Here is a 21,425-nt window from a genome sequence, read left to right as displayed (position 1 = left end):
CGTGAACATTTTCCATCTTAAAAATGGAGAACACCACAATATTGGTACTGCTTCATTAATATGTACATGTGTTGGTTTTGGTCTGTATATTGAAAGAGAAAAGCTTACTAACTCAATTCTTCTTTTAAAATCTTAAGTTGTCCTCTTTGATAGACCCAATTTTTTTCAGTGGGTGTTGCATCTTTTCTTAGGGTATATATCAATCACCTTTATTAACTGGGGAAGCCCCTCTATTCCCACTTGGTTAATAAAATATGTGCTTAGCAAATAACTAAAGCTATCTGGTTCCCCATCCTTATTAACAATCAAATACTATAAAATGAGACCTGGATTCTCATTTATAGGATAGGAATAAGGCGACTAACAGTGCCTACTGATTTCAATAGGCTTAGACTGGAGTAACACTTCTTAGGATTGCTCTGTAAGTCACATATGAGTTGGGGGGCCCGGAATTAGACACCTTGCAAGGCTTGGTGGCGGCTCTTAGAGCACAATATGAGGACCCATTAGAAGAAGATAGAGCCCAAATGGAATTACAAACCTCCAGCAACACGTCCTCCTTGAATTCCAATTGCTGTGGGGGACCAAGGAAGTTTGTAGCCAGACTCGTAGATTAGATTTTCATAGGGCAAACTTCGATGAACTCAGAGGCTTGATGAAAGTCATTCCGTGGGGGAGTGTGCTGGAAGGGAAAGGAGCGAGTGAAGGGTGGGCCATTCTCAAACACGAGCTTTTGCAAGCTCAGGCCCTCACTATCCCAGCAAGACGGAAACATGGTAAGGGCTCCAAGAAACCAATGTGGATGCACAGAGGCAAGGTAATCTGTCTGCCAGAGACTATGTTACCAAATTCCGGCAATTAGCGGCTAAATGCCCTAGATGTGAAGAATCAACAAAAATAATCCTGTTTAAACAAGGCATGAATCCTAAGTTGCTGGACCGGGCACTCATGCAAGACAATCCCCCGACCTTATTGGGTTGGATACAATTGGCCTGTGAGGTGGAAAACCGTATGCAGGAAGTACGTCTTGTAGAGCAACAGCAGGCAACGGGGCACCGAAGAACGTCGGTTATTGTTTGAGGGGGAAGAGGAGTAGGATACGCAGCCAGAGGAGTGAGAGAAGCTAGATGGCGACAAGGATTGTGCTTACATTGTGGTCAAAGCGGCCATTACGCAGCGCAATGCCCACTCAGGCCTGTGCAACGAACTCTGCTCCCGTCTGTGCGTACAACCTCTGCCGCCCTTCCCCCACCATACCGCCCAACGCCCGCTCCCAGAACTGCTAGAGGACGAGGCACAGTCCGCAGAAACCCTCTAGAAAAAGGATTGGAATTAGAAGAAGTAATGGATTTAGACTCATCAGCCTTAATAGGAGAGGAAGAACCAGCGAGCCCGAATTCGGGAAATGAGATGGATCTGTCGTAAACGGACCCACACGGCAGATCAAAAATCCTTCCATTCCAATAGTGGAAAGACCAAGAGGGTCCATTTTATTCATGCCTGTTACCTTAGTCAATCCAGATAGAAAAACACATATTCATGTACAAGCACTCATTGATTCTGGATGCTCCCGAGATATCGTTGCACCCGCTCTAGTCAATGGACTAGCACTCCCAGTTAAAGAACTAGAAATACCTGTCGTTTTTGAACAAATGGAGCATCCAAAACAAGGCTATAGGCTGTAGCCCTATAGATTTTCTTAAGATCAAGCACCAATTAATTCAATGGAACTTACTTTTGAGTAAACGTGTGTAAGTTTGAGCTGCATGTGTCTATAGGATTGTAGCCTGCCTGATTATATGAATATTTACTCAGAAGTGAGTCCAACAACGTTCAATGTAATTTACTCCCAAGTCAGAATAAGTGCTAACACTGAATACCACTTTCAAGCCATATACTTCAATAAAGTAACAACCTTTTTCCAGATTATGGGTTGCTGTCAAAAACAGCAGTATTCAACACACTATTCTGCTTCAAGACATAAAGATACTCTAGAGTAATTGAACTGAGGCTTAAAGTCCAAGTTTCACATCAGTACATTATTAACAGTATTCAAGGTTTTAGTCTTGCAGTGATTTCAGCTTTTCACAAGACATTCCTAAATGACTCTGCACAATTACATTAGACTGATCCACATTATGTAAATTTAAATGTAAACATTTTACAATCCCACCATCTCTCATCCATTCTGAACTGGAAATCTTGGTCTTTGTTCCCCACAGGTTATGTACTCTTGGTTCTTTGTTGAAGCAGAGGTTATCCATAAAAGCAGCCAGGATAGGTGAAAGGGGCCAAAAGCTCCAGGATCTAGCATGAAAAGGGGAAAGGTCCTGCTTTCATATTCCATCTCAAGTATATACTCTCAGACATGCACTTACATAACTATAAGATAAAAAAATATACAAAATGGCAGAAATCACAGTGACTTGGAACATTTTATTAAGTGATTACAAATGGATTCAAAATATTTTGTTTCAAGTCAATAATCAAAATTATTTGAACTGAAACTGAACTTTAGTTTAACTGTATTGTGCCAAATAACAAATATTGTTTTCCATTAATGCAATGTTTCACCCAATTCCTTTGTGAATTAGATATGCATAGTTTCTAAATGTGTAGATAAGTAATATCCACACCTGCAGGAGTTTTCTTAGCAAATCTAGGCTTCACTCTGAATAGGTGTTTTATTTTAAAATGAATGTTTTCAAGGATAATTCTGTATTTGCCCCCCCCCCCATTCGGAATGAAGAGGCAGACACATGAGTTGGGAACTAAAGGGCCAATTTATTAAATTACAACAGCATAACTGTCAACATGGCAAGGGCCTAACTAGTGGTACAGGTCAGGCCCTGGGGTCACTCTTGGACCTCTGCCCTGACCTGTCTGGGTGAGCCCCCGCTGCCCTGGGTACAAGACATCCATGTGCATCGCTGGGACCTGGCCCGGCCAGGCAAAGTGGTTCCCCCCCTTAAAGCTCCCCCACCCGGCCATAAAGCTGCGGGGGGAGACTGGCTAGTCCAGGGGTTTCCCACCAGGGCATCTGTCCTCACCACTGGGCCGTAAAGCAGCCAGCTGCTCCTGACAGACCCCAATTCCCCCCAATGGGGATATGCCAAGGGGGCTCACCGGCCTGCTGATTTTCCCCAACTTCTAACCTGCCACCGCTAAGGCCAAGCCTCTGCTTAGGCCTTCGTGCCCCACAGACAGTGTAAAGCCACCCAAGCCCTTGCCGCATCTCCTCCAGAATGCTGTTCCTTCCGTCTCCTCAGTGGAGGTCAGCAAATGCAGCCCTGATTTGCAGACGGGGGACCCAGTAAATTGCAGCCCCCAGCCAAAGCGTCTGTTGCTGCTGCCTGGGAGTGCTGTAATATAGGCCTCCCTGTGTTAGTTTTTAATAACTCTGCTCTGTTCAGATGTTACTTTTCTCTGTAATCTATAGCAAAAATTCCAAAAACAGTAAGATGATTTATGGATTGCTTTTCTAAGGTACTGAATCAGTTCCCCAAGTTTTCATATTTCAGATTCACGTCTGACTATTTACACAGTACAAAGAGCATGCTCCTGACTCTTCTTCTCCTATCTGATCTGCTTGCATCTTTTAGGAACAAATAAGGGGGGAAAAGAGTACACCTCAACCTAAGCTGAAAAGAATCAAGAGAGCCAGAGATGCACTTGGCTTCCTGAGACCATGGTCTCATGGTGTTATGAACATGTGATTCCAAGCAAAAAGAAATTCTGTTACTATCATATTAAGCAAAGAACTAAGGTGCATGGAGATGAAAGAGGGCTATTACTAGGTACAAATTAACTGGCAAATTTGAGGAAGAAGAATTGAAATCTCAGCTAAAGAGGTATGCATTCTGTGCAAAATAATACGTGGAAAGAAATTACATTAACACAAGTTTATCCTTTTGTTTCAATACATTGGATAGAAACTACTGAGTTACTGTTATATAAATACTGTATCCATATTCTAAAAATATACTCAATTGAATTTTGGGGTATATTTCTACATCAAGCTAAATTCAAATGTATCTTGTGTTAGAAAACTGTTTGTGGTGGCAGTACCCAAATACCTATACCCTGAAAACACAGTTTCACATGAAACAGAAAATAATTGTATTAATAGTAACAATAAAATCACAAAATTTTATTGATATCTGGAGCATTTTTCTACCATAAGAATAACTGTCTGCCTAGGTTGAGGCACTTGATCTCTGGAGTATCAGGAGAAGTCACCAGGAGAGGACAATATCTATCTAGAGCACTTAAAAATGCTTCTCTGGAGCAGTACTTACTGGGGGGAGGGGGGGACTCATGAGGAATTTTTACCCCAAATATATATTACAGATAGAGGTAACAACCTCCCCATTTCAAATTCAGTATATTTCTGGGATACCTTTGTACCCCAGTTGATTTCTCTGTACAGAAATTTTTAAAAATGTTGTATTGTCCAAACATAACTGTATTAGTTTACAATGATATGATTTTATGGCAGGGTCATACTAAAGGTCTGTCTCCAAGTTTCAGATATTAGTAAAAACATCAAAGCCTTAAAAAGTTTATGATGAATACTAGTTCATGACAAATAATTCAAAAGGGAATTATTAGGAATAGCACTGTGGTTTTAATGGTTTTAACATCTGTAAAAATGTTAGTTGGGCATTTGGGAGGCTGGTGTTGCTGGAAAATAACTTCCTCGGGAAAAAATGGGCCACAATTTTATTGATTACAGCCATTGGAGATTTGGTTCTGCATAGAGCAGAGATCCCTGGTATTAGCTGACCCACTTGCCATTTGATGGAATGCCCCCAGCCCACCTGGCAACAACTGCAGGATGGCCATTGTTACAGGCACAACCCTGATGGTTCCCTGCCACCTGAAAGGAAGCCTGCCCTTGGGCTCCAAGCCAGGCACATACCCTTTGGTTTCCCCCAGGTCCCTTAGGGGTCCCTGAAAGGAGTGAGCAAACCATCTGGTGTGAACTCACCCTGGAGGATATAGTCCAGTGCCCTGAAACCACCACCCTCAGAGGTGGACATGCTGCCTGACTCCCACCAACACTTCAGAGGCAGAATGCCAAAGGTGGAACACTTCCTTCCACACACTGATGATCCAGGCTCAGAGCCCAGTGGAAGACAAAAAAACCCTGGGGCCCTCAGCCCAACTGGCCCAATGAGGAAAAATTCCTTCCTGACACCAAAATGGGCAATTGGCTACACCCTGGGGTTCTAAGCAAAGATCACGAGGACACAACCGCACTTAAAGCCCCCGCCCAGGTCGCACAGATGCCAGCTCAGCACTGGTCCCAACACTGCTGCCTCTGCCCACCAGCCAACTCCCATCCACCATGCACATGTGAGACCAGCCCACAACTGCTCTCCTAGCAGTGATGCTGCTGGCTGTATTGGGGAAGACCTAGGCCTTGCTAAAGAAGGATATGGTCAAGCATATAGACATGGTCTTGGAAGTGGTGCCATGCTTATGGAGGGAGACCAGGTACTACAGCACCAAGGTCTCTGATGCTGGTAGAGTATCAATCCCCATACCATGCTAGGTCGAGGATCCATGGGTGCGGGACTCCGGCTCCCGGCTCTCAATGGAGTGCCACTTGTGCCGGTGTTGAGAGTTAGGAGCCTGGGGGTGGTCCTGGATGCTTCCCTATCTACGGAGGCATAGGTCGCAGTGGTTGTTCGATCCTCATTCTTCTATCTAAGACAGGCTCGACAACTTGTCCCTTACATTGTCGAAGGCTTTCACGGCTGGACAACGATGGTTGTTGTGGATTTTCCGGGCTGTATAGCCGTGGTCTTGGCATTGTAGTTCCTGACGTTTCGCCAGCAGCTGTGACTGGCATCTTCAGAGGTGTAGCACCAAAAGACAGAGATCTCTCGGTGTCACAGTGTGGAGAAGATGTTGGCAGGTATTTATATCTACTCAGGAAGGTGGGTTTGGGCTGAGTCAGTTAGGTCACAAGGTCTACAGGAAACCAACTCACACGGATCGGTACTTACACATAAACTCCAATCACCACCCTCAAGAGAAAAGAGGCATAATAAAAACATTAGTAGACCATGCAAGACGCATATGTGAACCACACTTTCTCAATGAGGAAACTAATAATCTAAACCACGCACTTCAAGCAAATGGCTACTCCAGAAGTGAAATCAGAAGAGTGATTAAACCAAGGATAAATCAAACAACTAAGAAAAAACAGTCTCCCACAGGAAAAGCGTTTTTGCCATATATCAAAGGAATCACTGATCAGATGGGAAAGCTTATGAAAAAGCACAACTTACAAACAGTATTCAGACCCACCAGAAAAATACAACAGATGCTACGATCAGCAAAAGACAGTAGAGACCCTCACCTCTGCAGGAGTATACCACATACCCTGCAGCTGTGGACAAGTTTACATTGGAACCACACAGCATAGCATCCAGACAAGAATAAAAGAACATGAAAGACACTGCAGGCTTGGCCATCCAGAAAAATCAGCAGTGGCTGAACATAACCTAACTCAAACAGGACACAGTATCCTATTCCAGGACACTAAAATACTGGACAACACTTCCAACTCCTTCATCAGATTGCACAGGGAAGCCATTGAAATTCATAAGCATAAGCACAATTTCAACAGGAAAGAAGAGAAGAATGAATAGAGCATGGTTTCCAGTCCTGAAAAACACCAGGCTAACAAAATACTCTACATTCTACAATAGCCCTGCAGAGAAGATTAGCATATCAAGCACCAATCCATATGCAAAAGAACCTCCTCAGGATACAGAGAAACCTCCCTCCATTAGCATTCCACACCCTGGGAAACTCTTACAAGATGACTAAACCCAAATCCACCTTCCTGAGTAGATATGAATACCTGCCAACATCTGCTCCTCACTGTGACACTGAGAGATCTCTGTCTTTTGGTGCTACACCTCTGAAGATGCCAGTCACAGCTGCTGGTGAAACGTCAGGAACTACAATGCCAAGACCACGGCTATACAGCCTGGAAAATCCATAACAACCAACTTGTCCCTTACTTATCGACCCATGACCTTACGACAGTGATCCAGGCAACGGTCACCTCCAGATTAGACTACTGTAACTTGCTCTATGTGGGGCTTCCCTTGGGCCTGATCCAGAAACTGCAGCTGGTTCAAAATGCAGCTGCACAAGTGATTGCCAGAGCTCCAACCATGGCACATATAACACCTATCCTCCAACAGCTGCACTCGTTACCAGTTGAGTACCAGGTCCGGTTCAAGGTTTTGGTGTTAAACTATAAAGCCCTATGCGGACTGGGCCCAGCATACCTTTGGGACCACCTCTCCCCATATGTTCCCTGGAGGTTGCTTCGATCAGCTAATAAGCATCTGCTGATGGTCCCTGGCCTCAGGGAGGTCCGTCTGGCCTCTACCAGAGCCAGGGCCTTTTCAGCCCTGGCTCCGACCTGGTGGAACTCTCTGTCTGAGGAGACTAGGGCCCGGTGGGATTTGTTATCTTTCCGCCGGGCCTGCAAGATGGAGATGTTCTGCCAGGCATTTGGTGGGGGCTAGGCTGTCCTCTTGCCGACCATACAATTGAAGAATGTCCACCACCCATGAAGGAGCTCACAAAGTCTGATGCAGGGCATTTGCAAGACCTAGGTCCTGCATTTAAAATGATGAATTTTAATTATTTATATCCGCCACTGAGAAATTTTACTGTATACAGAAAAATATTTTAAATGTTTAACGTTTTAAATGTTTATTTATAATGTTTTTACTGTTTTAAATTGTATGTGTAAATCGTTGTTGTTACACCACCCTGAACCCGTCTGACGGTGTGGGCGGTTTAGAAATGTAATATAATAAATAAATAAAATAAATAAAATAAATGCTGGAGGAGAAAAATAAGTAGTTGACTGCAGCCATGTAGGCTGTTCATGTGGATAGGGCCACAGACTTCAAATTAATTGTTTCCAAGTACCCATCACTCCTTCCAGAGGGGATCTAGGTTACATCGATGGCCAAGGCCCTGAACTGCTCCCCCTGAAAGCGAGACAAGGCACACTCAGAGTATGTTGCCTGCCAGTTGATCACCTGCACCACAGCTTGGCTGTCACACCAGAACCAGACTTTAGAATTCTGAAACTGATCTTACCAGATGACCACCAAGACTAGGATGGGAAAAAACTCCAGGACTCTCTGATGATATTTCCCTGCCTTTGTGCCAACTGAGTGCACCACCTCTTGTCCAAGTACGCGCAAAAGCACATGCCCCAACCATGTCAGAGTGCATCTTGAAGGTGATGCCCACATTCACTGGTGACGACCAGAAGGAAATGCCATTGAATTCCTCAAGGAAGCTGCACCACTCTTTCAGATCTTCTTTAATACCTTTGGTGAGCCATATGAGGTGGTGAGGATAAATCACCCCCGCAGTGGTCCTGGTGTGACAGGCACAGAAGGCCCTGTAGGTGAAAATCCGGTGTCCCAACAATGACAGGAGCACTTGCAGTGTGCACTTGTTGAACACCAGGGCTCTGTGGATCTGGGCCCTGAGGGATGCCAGCTTCTTGGCTGGGAGGTGGGAGGTGTCGGCTTCTGAACTGAAAAAAGATGCCTCGATACACCAGTTGGGCTGTCTATTATTCAGTCTTCTCCTGTGCTAGCAGCATATCCAATTCCCTGGCCAGTTCCTGATGATGCTAGGCTGTCCCCATTGCACACCAGTTCTCCCACTGGTCCAGTGAACAAAAAATCATCCCAGTAGTGTGTGATATGTATGAAATTACAGTGCTCCTTCATTGTCCATCCCAGGAAGGTACTGACAGCCTCAAAATCCTGCACAGGCTATGGCACACACCATTGAAATGGCCTTGTCCATGTACCAGCAACCGTTGAACTTGAAGCTCATCAAGAAATGGTCTTCCAGGTGAACTGGCAGCAGCCAAAAGGTGGACTGAATGTCATACTTGGTTATCAGAACCATAGGACCTCACCAAGATAACCAGATGGTTGAAGGAAGTGTATTGGCTTCTGGCAGGATTGCCTCATTGAAGAAAAATGCTTCAGGTAAAACAGGTGGTGGATAAGTTGGTGGGTGAGCTGGTACTCTCCTGGGGACTGTTACCAGGGATCCCCTTCCCAGATGTGTGCTGTCTGCTCTGACTCCATCTTGGCTAGATTCATTGTGGCCGCCATTTCAGGAGCTAGTAATGCCATTCTTTGGAGAAGGTAAGACCAAGGCTCTCCACAGGCTATGCTAATAAGTGACCATAACTTGGGGTGGGAGACTGATTGATGATGGAACATGTGCATGCCTACCCATTGCCACAGGGGCTTGTACCTACCCAGACCTATCAATGTAATCTCATCTGCAAGGACAATTCTTGTGCACAAAATCTGATTACTATCAAGCACTCAGATGGGCTTGATTACTTGTACTGATCATACCTGAATGTCTCCTATCAACCTGTTACAAGAATTGATTAATTTGATGTTATCTTATTCCATGTTTTATACTTCTTGTTAACTGCATTGAGTGTTTTTCTGACCAGAAAGACAGGATGGCAATTAACTTAATTTAAAAACCAGTTTACTTGCTCTGTGATTTTAGTTGGTTGAATGACTATCTCATGTTTAAGAAAATGTTTAAGAAAATAAAAACCTATTTTGCAAGGTTTGTATGAAATTTAAAACAAAGTTCAGTTTCAACTCAAAAACTGTTTCTTGGTTTTGGAGAAAGCTCTATGAGCAAGAAATATATTTGGTTGCTAAAAGGAGCTCTGCCATTCCATCTGAGGTAGAAGAGATAACAGGAACCATTGTAACTGCATGTTGCTGGCATGAAGATACCTGGGTTTGAAGAAAAAGAGGTCAGTCCATTTGTGCTTATTTCACAATTATATTTATCAACTGGGATTTTTCTTTCTTTCTGGAAGAGTCAAAGATGACAGTGTTTGTACCTTTCACACATTTAAAGACATTCATGCCTGTGGCTATGGTCAGGACCGGTGCCAGAGTTTCTGGCGCCTGAGGCAGGGGGCAGCTTCAGGGCTGTTGCTGCCCCCATGCGCACACACGCACATGCACCTGGACTACATGATGACATCACTGCATGAGACATCATCACGCAGCATGCTGCTGCGAGCTGGCCCCATTGGCACAGCAGGCAGCTGGGATGGTGCATGGGTGGCCTCCCAGCCCTCCTGCTCAGTTGCTCGATGCTGCCCTGGCAACCTGCTGCACCTGGCCCGCAGATGTGTGCAGGCAACAGCAGCAGCACGGGGCAATTGAGTGGGAGGGTTGACAGACTGCCTGCTCAGACTGCCCCATGCTGCTGCCTCCAGCATGTGCTCTCACTCAGGTGCAGCAGCTGCGAGCCAGGTGTGGTAGGTGGCCAGGGTAGTGTGTGGGCAGCTTCCCAGTCCTCCTGCTCAGCCGCCAGCACTGCCATCGCTAGCTCTGCAGGACGCCCCACCACACCCGGTATCTCCTCCAGTGCCTCAGTTCTTGAGGCGGTTGCCAGACCCGCCTCCATGGACGTGCCAGCCCTGGCTATGGTCATACTCTTGCTGTAGCTCTGATGAGAACATTACTCTTGTCATGAATCAGAATGTTTGTAATAAGACAAAAGGACAAGTTGTTCTTTGGGGAATACACCAGTCTAAAGAGAAGCAACTCATTTGTTACATCTGGCATCCCTGGAGCTTACAATTACACTGGACAAATGATGACAAATGGAAGGACTGATAGCAAATTCTTAGTTCTTGCTTACACTCTGAGTTTGGCATTTCATGCCATTGACAGTATAGCACTCTAATATTTCTGATGATACTTCTTTAATCTAAATAAAGCCTGTACTTAGATACAGGAAATGTGGGCTTATCAAATAATGCCATGTATCAAGTAATGAAACATGCCTCTCCCCCAAATCCTGCAAAGTTTGGTTTCAGAGAAAGGTTGGAAATATGGGGACCTTGTTGAGTTGGTTTTGTGGAAGACAAAGAAAGAGAAAAATACTCTTAAAACCATCAATTTGTGCTGAGTAAATATCATTAATTATGTTTTCCTTTAAGATATTGACAACCATTTGAGAAATATCATTTTCCTTTTCTTAGATAAAGTTGGAATGGGTTAGGATTTGTTGTTATCACCTGCGGGGTATGGCTGCTGCATGCTAATGGAGAAGGTCTGGAGAACCCACCTGACCTAGGATAGAGTGCTGAAAAAGTATATTACAATACGCTTATTATATATTCATTTAGAAAATTTCTGTGTTGCCTTTCCCAATAGCATGCTTGAGGTGGCTTACAAAATAAAACATAATTAAAACATTAAACACCTTAATGTTCGGTGCAGTGGTTAAGAGCATGGGACTCTAATCTGGAGAGCCGGGTTTGATTCCCCACTCCTCCACTTGAAGCCAGCTGGGTGACCTTGGGCTAGTCACAGCCCTCTGGAGCTGTCTCAGTTCCACCCACCTCACAGGGTGTTTTGTTGTGGGGATAATAATAACATACTTTGTAAACTGCTCTTAGTGGGCATTGTTGTCCTGAAGGGCAGTATATAAATCAAATGTTGTTGTTGTTAAGTTATTAATAAAAACTCAGCATTAAAAAAAACAGATGACAAACACTTAAAATATTAATAACATACTACAAAACACACTGTGAAGTGGGTAGGGCTGGCTTCATGTGGAGGAGTGGGGGGCAAATTTTCCACTCGTTTCTTTTATAGAAGTTTATGCCATTTTCACATCATACACCATTTTTATGCAACTACTTAAAATGTGTTCAGTTCTCATATTCCTACTGAATTTTGTTAATACAGTTAGGGGAAATGGTGACTGCAGTTCTACCCTGAATGCTGAGGAACTACAAACAAACTTAACAAGTTTAGTTTATGAAAATTCATAATATTCCAATGTAGGATGTAGGGATTCCTTCTACCATCTTATCCCTTATCAGGTTCTTATGCATGTGGCAGATGCTACCTGCATGTGGAAACTTGTTTCTATGTTCAGATCAATTTTTTCTGTATGTGGCCCAGTGTGTTTAAGTAAGCTAAAATAATAGATGGAGCCTATGCAAACTTCTGGGGAGATAAAACTGCTGATGTATGAATCAAGGTAGGATTCAATGGAGACGAGAGTCTTACCAAAGCTTAATTTAACCCATGTTGAAGAACTGGGAGAGAAGACATTACATAAGACCTGTTGCTGCAGATCAGCTATTTAACAAAGTTGTGCCCTACTTTATCCCAATATTAGTGCCTCATAGATAGAGGCTGACAAGTATAATAAAAGCAAATGGAAGGCTACATTAGAAGCTTAATACAACATAGGGTCAAAATATTTCATTTCTATCTATCAAACACATATTGCAGGTATATAGAAACTTGCAGATCAACTGGGATACAGCCCTTCTTGCATCTCAGAGAATAAGTAAGTGGATTCACAAGTAAATTTACATGGATTCACAAGTAAATTTACATAGCCTTGGATCTCTCTGATAAAAAATCCATTAAACATACATTTTTGGAGGTCTTTCCTGCATTGGAGCTGCATAAGCTAGGATAAAATCATCATCAATCACTTTATTTTCATAAACATTATATACAGCTTTGTGGACACCCCCTTAAAATGTAAGCATGGATCTCAAGGTATGACCTTAGGGCAAACTGTGCATCAAGCTAGCTGAAACTAAGCAGATCTAGGCCTGGATGAGTGCCTAGGAATCCTATGTAAGTTCCTCTGAGGGCCAAGCTACAAGTGACGAATGACACTTGAACAGCAAGTGGATTGAGTGGAGTGCAAGTGAACAGGGAGAAATACACTTGCTGTTCAAGTGTCATTCGTCACTTGTAGCTTCGCCCTGAGTTCCCTGGAGGAAGAATAAGATACAAATATAATAAATAAGTAAAAATAAACATGATCACAGTGGGAATTACATGGTCCATAAGGTTGCATGAGACAGTCTCCCAAATGATTTGCAACCTTTCATATGCATGCAAGTGTGGTGTAGTAATTAGGATTTGGGAGACACCAGTTTGAATGCCATGAAAATTCACTGGTGACCTTGGGCCCTTCAGTCTCGTTCAGCTGATTCTCCCTCACAGGACTGATATACAATAAAGGATCAGTGAATAATGTAAGCTGCTTTGTGTTCTCATTGAGACGAAAAGCAGGATATCAATATTTAAATAAATAAATGCACTTTCATCTGAAGTCTTAAGTTCCAGTAATAGGCCCAAGGTGCCTTGTAATGGCTGTTCATCTCAGAGATTCCAAGATTGATAGATTACTCAAAGAAGACTGAAGGTCTCCCATCCACTAATTTCAAGGAAACTGTTTTGTATTTTGGACAGACCAAGATGCACAGCAAAGTCAACTGGCCAACTATCAGAAACTACAGGAAGTAGAGGAAGAGGAGCAGAGGAGGGGGAAGAGAGATCTGGCCAGGTAAGTGGGGGGATCCCCCCCTGGGCAGGGGAATGGCAAACCTAATACTAGTCCACTGTCATTTCGCCAACTCTAACCTTCCAGTGGCCAAATTATACTGCAACACCATCTAATCCAATTACTGCAATCACTGCATGCAGAACAAGGTAGGAAAAAACTACCCCTCACCATAGCCAGTTTGGTGAAAGGGAAAAAAATTCCCACCTGGCCCCATAAATGGCAACCGGTTAGACCTGCCCTGCTACAAAGTGAGGAGGGTGGACCAAGCATGAGGCGCAGACTGAGCACCGAGGGTCAGAACCACCTTATAAGGCATCAGGCTCCACCCCTTTCCCTGTTGCCCAGATGCCCAGGAAGGCGAGGTTGTCCCTTCTTCTTCCAGGGCAGCACATAATGCACCTGGCCATAGCAGCCGATGGCTGCATCTGGGAGTTGCCACATTGCTTGTAAACTGGATAGTCATCTATCGATAGGCATTCTTAATTCATAATCAAATAGGGTGCAAAATGCAGGGTGGGATACCCTCCCTTGCTTGCTGGCAAAAACTGCCCCTTCGTTACTGACAGAAATGCCCTTGTTCTAACAGAAACTGATCAGAGTACCTAACCCTTATATTTATATTTAAATCAGCAAGTCCTACTGAGGTCTTCCTACATTTCTACTTAAGTTGGGAGAGGAAATCTCTAGGAATCAATATTACTCCAATTTCAGTGGTAACAAAAATATTATCTGATAAGGCCAGTAAAAGAGGATGAATAGGTCTGGAAATCCTAAGACAAACTGCATTCCTAAATGAGAAGTAGACCAAATTTCACAATTAGTTGGAAAAGTCACTGCAAACCTGGGTCACGTCAGGAAACTTCACCCAGTGACTCTGAATAAGTGTAATGGAAATTGAAACTCCGATGGAGAATGCTTACAGTGAAGTCCTGAAGCTGAGTTACACCTAAGTCTTTAAAGTTAATGTGCTTAGCAGAGTGTACTCTGATTAGGATGGAACTATAAGGCACCAAGATGGCACTTTCTGGTCACATGGTAAGCCACCAGCCCTGATTCAACAGGGCCGGAGGTTGCGGGCTGCAAGAGAAGGGAAAGGCAGTCCTGCTCCTTCTCTTTCCTGGCCACTGTCCCCAATGCAGCTCAGGGCTGCATGGAGAACAGTTTTATTTAAAGTACCCAGCTGGCCAATCAGAACAGCCGGCTGGGCAAGGGAGGGCAGGGATTCTGACCCCAAAGTGAGAGAAGAGGTTTTCTCTCAGGTCCTCCCTTCTAATTCTTAAAGAGGAGCAAGCCAGGGTAAGCGGCAGTTGGGCTACGAAGAGCAATCCCTCCCACCCACCGCCTTTGTGTTAGGTTTTAGATACAGGTATTGTTCACATTGTATTTACAATTGTTAATTCAAGGTTTTGCATGAAGGTTCTGGCTATTGGTTAGTTGTATTCATGTCACAACTTTGGGGTGATAGTGCATTTTCTACTTGTTGGAACACAGTGTTATTCTGGAGTTGGTTACTGTAATATCTTGTCACAATCTTGTTTGGCAGTTTGGGCATTGGGCATGGATCCCCTTTGGGGAAACAGGGCTTGCTCGAACAGTTTCTCCATAGATGGACCTTGGACCAGGCATGGGCAGAGCCAAGCCCAGCTTGGGGGTTGCCAGAGCATACCTGCCTCCAGATGATGGGGGAACCACACAGAGGCTGCTGCCCTTTGTGGGTCCTAATAACTGTCATCCCAGTTTCCTTTTCAGCAGGCGGGCTGAAGGGTGAGGGGTCATCGGATGGCAGGTGGGTCAGCTGATGCTGTGATCCGTGCCCTATGCTGGGCCAACACTCTTATCATTGTAACCAATAAAGTTGTGATCTTTTTTCTTCCGCACAATGTGTTGTATTTGTTAACTGCCCAAATACCCTAAACCCTTAGAGCTGGCCCCACAGTTATGAGTTGCCTCTGAATAGGTAGTGTGTCTGGCCCAGTCCCTACATATTTAAGTAGGTAACACCATGATTGGTCCACCACTATTTTCTTTTAGTATTTTTTCAGTTTAAGAAATTCAAATTTTAATAAAGTAATCAGTTTTCACCCATTGATGCAACAGCCCACTGAGGTATGTGATTAGTTTCCTCCAGTTCTTCCTGATATTAAACCTAAAATAGTATTTTATGTTGAAGGATAAAGTTCAACAGCTCACTTGTCTGAATGATGCATTCCCTTGCTTATTGCTGGGAATAGCTCTAAGGTACATAGGAGATCATTACTTGGACACACGGAGTACATCTCGCCTGCAGTGAAGCTGCCTTCCTATTTGTTTAAGTTCATTGTATCTTTGGGTCTGCAGCACTTCCTCATGTTTTGTGCAGCTAATAGGTCATAAATTATGATCCTCTCTTTGAGACATCACTATCATTTTCGCATGTATCTTGAAATACAAAATGTTTCTAGACAGGAACGCTACAAGACATCTAAGGAGGTAGCAGCAGCAGCAGTAGCAGCAAAGACTGATCTCACAGAAGATTGTGATCCTTCTCAAGCATCCAAGCCATATGCTATTTCTGACACTTACTTCCCTATCTAGCTTGTATTTCTTGAACACACTGACACAAATGTAACAAAAGTAACAAACAATATTACATAAAACGTTGGAATTTTAACTAGACTCTAAAAGGCTATTTCAGGGTTCCCCAGTGTGGTGCCCATAATGCCATAGAACCTGCCCATATTTTCCCTGGCACCTGCTAAGTTTTACAGGAAGTGGGTAGGGCCATTGAAAGGCAGAGCTTGTTACTGGCTGCCCTCATTCAAATATAAGAGTTTTCCATTTCAGCTGCAAACATTGGATGATCAGGAAGACTAGTAAGTTCCTGATCCTGGACTTTCTTTAGCCAGTATGTGGTTTCACTCCCCCTTCTTTTTATTCCTTTATCCCTGTCAGCTTTTCTTCTATTTAGTCTCCCCCGCCCCCATTCAGGGCTTCCTTTCATTTCATTTTATCTGCCTTCTACAATTCTTTTGCAAAGCAGGGAGTGTGTCTGTGTTTGTCCTCATCTGCTGTAGAAGACATTTAGGTTTGGCTTTACCTCCTTTGGTAGCTATTTGGGGTTTGGCTCCATCTCCTGTGACAGCCATTTTGGAGTAGTGCTCACCACCCACTTTCAAAATTTCAAGGATGTAAACAGGCTCAAAAAGATTGGGGACCCTTGGGCTGAATAATATGTTCAAACCAAAATTCACTTTCACAATACTGTCTCTCTCAATATTTATTTAGCATACTTTTGTGTATATGTTCATTCATGGTTATTAGGGCCAGAGATGCTGTTGTCCCAATACTTCAAAATCAAATGAGGTGCAAGGCACTGATTTGCTGAGGCATTTTACTGGCCAACATATGGGGCATGGAGAAGAGGAAAACATAACAGTTGCTTTCCACTTCCTCCATGCAAAGTTTGGCTGTGTGCTGTCGCGCATCCCCCACAGACACCTCTGGCAACATGAGATTAGCTGGTAAATTAAGGCCAGAGCAGGAATTTTGGGCTCTCCTATAATGGGCTTTTGTGGTCTCCCATGACTAGGGAAACTTTTTCACTTGCTTCATATTGGCTGAATCCACACACCCGTGGAGCATCCCGGCGTTGCGCTAAATATCCGCTAAACACCTGGAAGTGTAGTGTCTTTCTAGCACAATTCAGAAATCGCGCTAGAAAGACGCTACACTTCCGGGTGTTTAGTGAACATTTAGCGCAACTCCGGGACGCTCTGCGGGTGTGTGGATTCAGCCATTGTCTCAGGAGGAATTAGGATGTGTCTTATGATGACTTGTTATGTCATAACTGGGTTGGCTGGAGCAGGGAGGCTTTCTTATTGTGAGTAGGGTGATAAGAGATATTCCTGAATAATCCATCATTCATTTTTCAGTGGGGTGGATTTGGGAAGAAATGCCCTGGGGGTTTATCAGCACCAATCACACCCTCAGTTGTCTTTGTGGCACACTGGGGTAGGGCAATGATGAGTCTGGTCACCTCTTGGCATAGTTTGGTTCATGCAAGTGAGAATAATCATTTGCAAGCGTCCCAGCATCCTCATGAAAGTGAGGATAAACAAATCTAGCAAATAAATTGTTGGCTGAGTGTGGAGCCAGGATGGTGCTGCAAAACAGAAGGTAGCCGCAAAAAACTGCGTAAGCAGCCTGCTTTTAAATAGGTAATACCTTATGACACTGTTCAGCCATTTAATAAAATAGTTAAACCCAAGATAGACTATCATGTTTTTATTTAGGAGAGGGAGCTGGGAACAAAATGCACCAAAGAACCATATATCTCACCCCAAGAAACATTATAGCACTGAATTTAGAAGTCAGCTCCTACCAATCTTAAATCTGAATGCAATACAGACTTAAAAACCTTATTACTAATCTGTATTAAAATATTCAGATTTGAAATTTATTGTTCTTAATACAATTACATTATACAATTGTTTTTAATACAATTACATAATACAATTACTTCACTTACTCTACAGCCTACCCGTCATGAAGTGGTATTTGAAAGACTGTTGAAAGTCTGTTTGAAAGGAGTATTTGTCAACTGTTATTTTGTTTTCATTGTGCCAGATAACTCAAATATCTTGATTTGTTTTGTTTTTTTCATCCCAACAACATGGCAGATATAATGCGCCAAGAGATAGTGATTTGCCCTAAAGTTTCTACAAAGCTCCGTGAAGGAACAGGTCTATTATCTTGAATGTCTCCCATTGACAATGTGAGGGTAAAATGAGGCAGGTGGGCTTCTGGCTTTAGGGGCAATTGAGCAACAAGGTCCAACTGTGAATGAGCATGAACACAAACTTTCTGTTGTTGGACAGACACTAGGCTGAAAAAAAAGCAAGCGGCCTTCCCTTTGTCCTGGCGTCTAAGCAGGGAGAAAAAAGACTCACAAAAAAACCCCCTATAGTGTTTATAGCACTTCAAAGTCCAATGCAATATGAGACATCCCCTTGCCTGAATTCTGTGGTACATGAATTGCACAGGGAAATGTTTGTAGCAATGATTACTTATTGGTGACTAATAAGACACAGATATCTCAAACACTACCCATTTATTAGAAATTGTTTCTAGTTTCTGCCCCTTGTCCCTGGAAAATCATTACTCTATTTTGTTCCTAATTTTTAACTATAGGGGATGCCTCATGACACATTTTGTGCAATTACACTTTACATGCTACATTTTTGTCTTCTTTCATGGTCAAGCTCTTCCTCACAGGAGTCTCTACAAGTAAGCTCCTTATCTCTCATTCACATGGACATATATGATAATAGTCATTATTAGACATGGGCACGAACTGCATTATGAACGCAAAAAAACCATGAACCGCCTGATGTCCGTTCGCGATCCGGCAGTACGTGAGGGTCCATGGCCAATGAACCATCGTTCCTAAGAGGCCCGGTTCATTGCATTCTTCTGCTGTTCATGAAGCCAGACAGTCAGGCACCATCAATCAATTCCCTTGGAAACAGAGCAGGGGGAATGCATGAACTCTGTCTGCACTCCTTCTGATGCCCTGGAAACCCGAATGGAAGCCCAGCTTACCTTGATCGGCAGGTGTTCCTTCCAACCATGGAGCTGCAAAGTGGTTACAACTTGGGAGAAGACACCCGGGGGAGGGGGGGTGTTCTATAGCCATGGGCACTCCAATCTCATCCCTGCAAACCCTGAAAAGCAGCTCTGACGGCCAACCACAGACCTCCTGTGTTGCTCTATGGGATCTCAGCTTATAAAAAGCACTGGGCTTCCAGGCTGGGTTTCACTTTCAGCAAGCAGTGTAGTGGGACAGAGCTGTTGCTTGCTACTTGCTAGCCTTTGGGGAAAGAGACGGAGAGAGTATAATTGAGCTTAGATTTCGGGGATAGGGATCTATCTCTTCTGGTTCCAGGGCTTCTGCCAGGCCCTAGGGCCAAGCTCAGTGGGCACCTCAGATGAGGGCTCACACAGTATTATTAGTGCCTGATCTGGTCAGGTCTGTGGGAGTGGTGGGCTAGGGCTCTAGTCCCTCCCTCTCTCTGGTTCCAAGGCTGCTGCCTGGCTCTGGGGCCAAGCTCGGTGGGCACCTCAGACGAGGGCTCACACAGTATTATTAGTGCCTGATCTCATCATGTCTGTGGGAGTGGTGGGCTAGGGCTCTAGTCCCTCCCTTCCTCTGGTTCCAGGGCTGCTGCCAGGCACTGGGGCCAAGCTCAGTGGGCACCTCAGCTGAGGGCTCACACAGTATTATTAGTGCCTGATCTGGTCAGGTCTGTGGGAGTGGTGGGCTAGGACTCTAGTCCCTCCCTCCCTTTGGTTCCAGGGCTGCTGCCAGGCCCTAGGGCGAAGCTCAGTGGGCAACGAGGCTGAGAGCTCACAGTGTCATCTCCTTTTCTGTCCTCCTTAATTCTAGTTTGGTGGCACAATGAGTCTTCCTGTTGTGTTGGCTGCCAAAGGTGGTCATGGGGTGAAGTGCGATGGCAGTCCTCCTGGTTTACCTGTGGAAAGCAGTAGTGGGTGTGGCTCAGGGGCAGCAGAGAGTCCTCCTGCTCCCCCAAATTCACCTGTGGAGGCTGTGGAGGAGGCCAAAGAGGTCTTTCTGCTGGCGGAGAGGATCTCTCTCAACATTTTGATGGGGGGGGGTGATGGATCCCTGGAGGAATGGTTTGTGTTTTTAATGAAAGATCCCTCCTGTCCCCATCCCAAACTCTTGGTAGTGTCCCTGTCTGCAGTCCACCCCTCATCCCTTCGTCCGTGGCCAGCTCCACAGTGCAGCCTGTAACCATTTGTCCTCCTTTCCCGGGGACAGTTAACGGTCCACGTTTCAATGCCTCTGTATGGAGGCACTTTCAGGCCCTTCCTAATGACCCCTGTGTGGTGCAGTGCTGTGCCTGTGATGTCCTGGTGCACAAGGGAAAAAACCTGAAGCACCTGTCTTCAATGGTCCTGACTCGGCACCTGAAGATGCACCACCCGAGCCTGTCTCCATCCTCACCCAGTGAAACATCCATTGGGGGGGAGAAAGGGGGTGACCAGCTCTTCTGAGCGGGGATCAGTGGGAGGGTCACTTTGCCCTGGGGGTGACACTGGTGGTAGGTTGTCCCCTCAGGGTCTGGAACAGCGCCACTTACAATGTCGAGGTTGAGAGCTCAGGAGGCGGGCCTTCACATCTTGGCAGAGACAATTGCCCTTCATGGCTTGCCCATATCCATCATGGAGTGCGTGGGGTTCCTCAGGCTACTAAAACATTTTGCCCCTTGGTTCTCCATGTTGTCGCCATGCACCCTTGCCTGTCAAGTCCTACGGGTATTGTGAATGAGGCCTGGTATGTTTGGGTCAGATTTAGCCAGGCCCACTCCCACTGCTAGCAGGCTTCTGAGACCTTGATAGGCCTTCCTGGCACAGCCAGATCATCATGACACCTCCTTTCTATGAATGCTGGAAAATGGGTGATGCTGGCAGCAGCCACCTTTGGGCACTTGTGCAACAGCTCATGAGCTGTTGCACATATAGTTGAACCGTACAGTGCCCCTATCCATTGCAAATGCTGTGCCCTCCGAGCAGGGGGAATGGGTCCCTCGACTCATGTCCTTCCCACAAAGGCAGGAAGGTGGCCTATCTCAGCTGCTGCTGCTGTCCCGTTTCCATCTCCCCCTCTCTGGAACCACTCTGACCCGTCCAAGCAATGTCTCTTGTAATGCCCATCCCCTTCTTTCTGCAAAGGCAGGACAGCTAGACAGCTAGAGATAGAAAGAAATAGGAAACAGCAGATATACATAGAAAGATATAGATTCAGATAGATAGTGGTGGAAACACATAGAAAGAAACAGAGATAGAAAGTTACGAATAGACAGTGAGAGAGAGATACAGAGAAACATAGAAAAGGGTACACAGGTATCAACTGTTCTAGAGCTAGAAACAGAATAGGAATGCAACAAATAGATATAGAATCAAACAGAACATGACAC

This window comes from Eublepharis macularius, chromosome 7 (genome assembly GCF_028583425.1).
Source record: "Eublepharis macularius isolate TG4126 chromosome 7, MPM_Emac_v1.0, whole genome shotgun sequence".
Taxonomy (NCBI): domain Eukaryota; kingdom Metazoa; phylum Chordata; class Lepidosauria; order Squamata; family Eublepharidae; genus Eublepharis; species Eublepharis macularius.
This window is presented reverse-complemented; position numbering follows the sequence as displayed.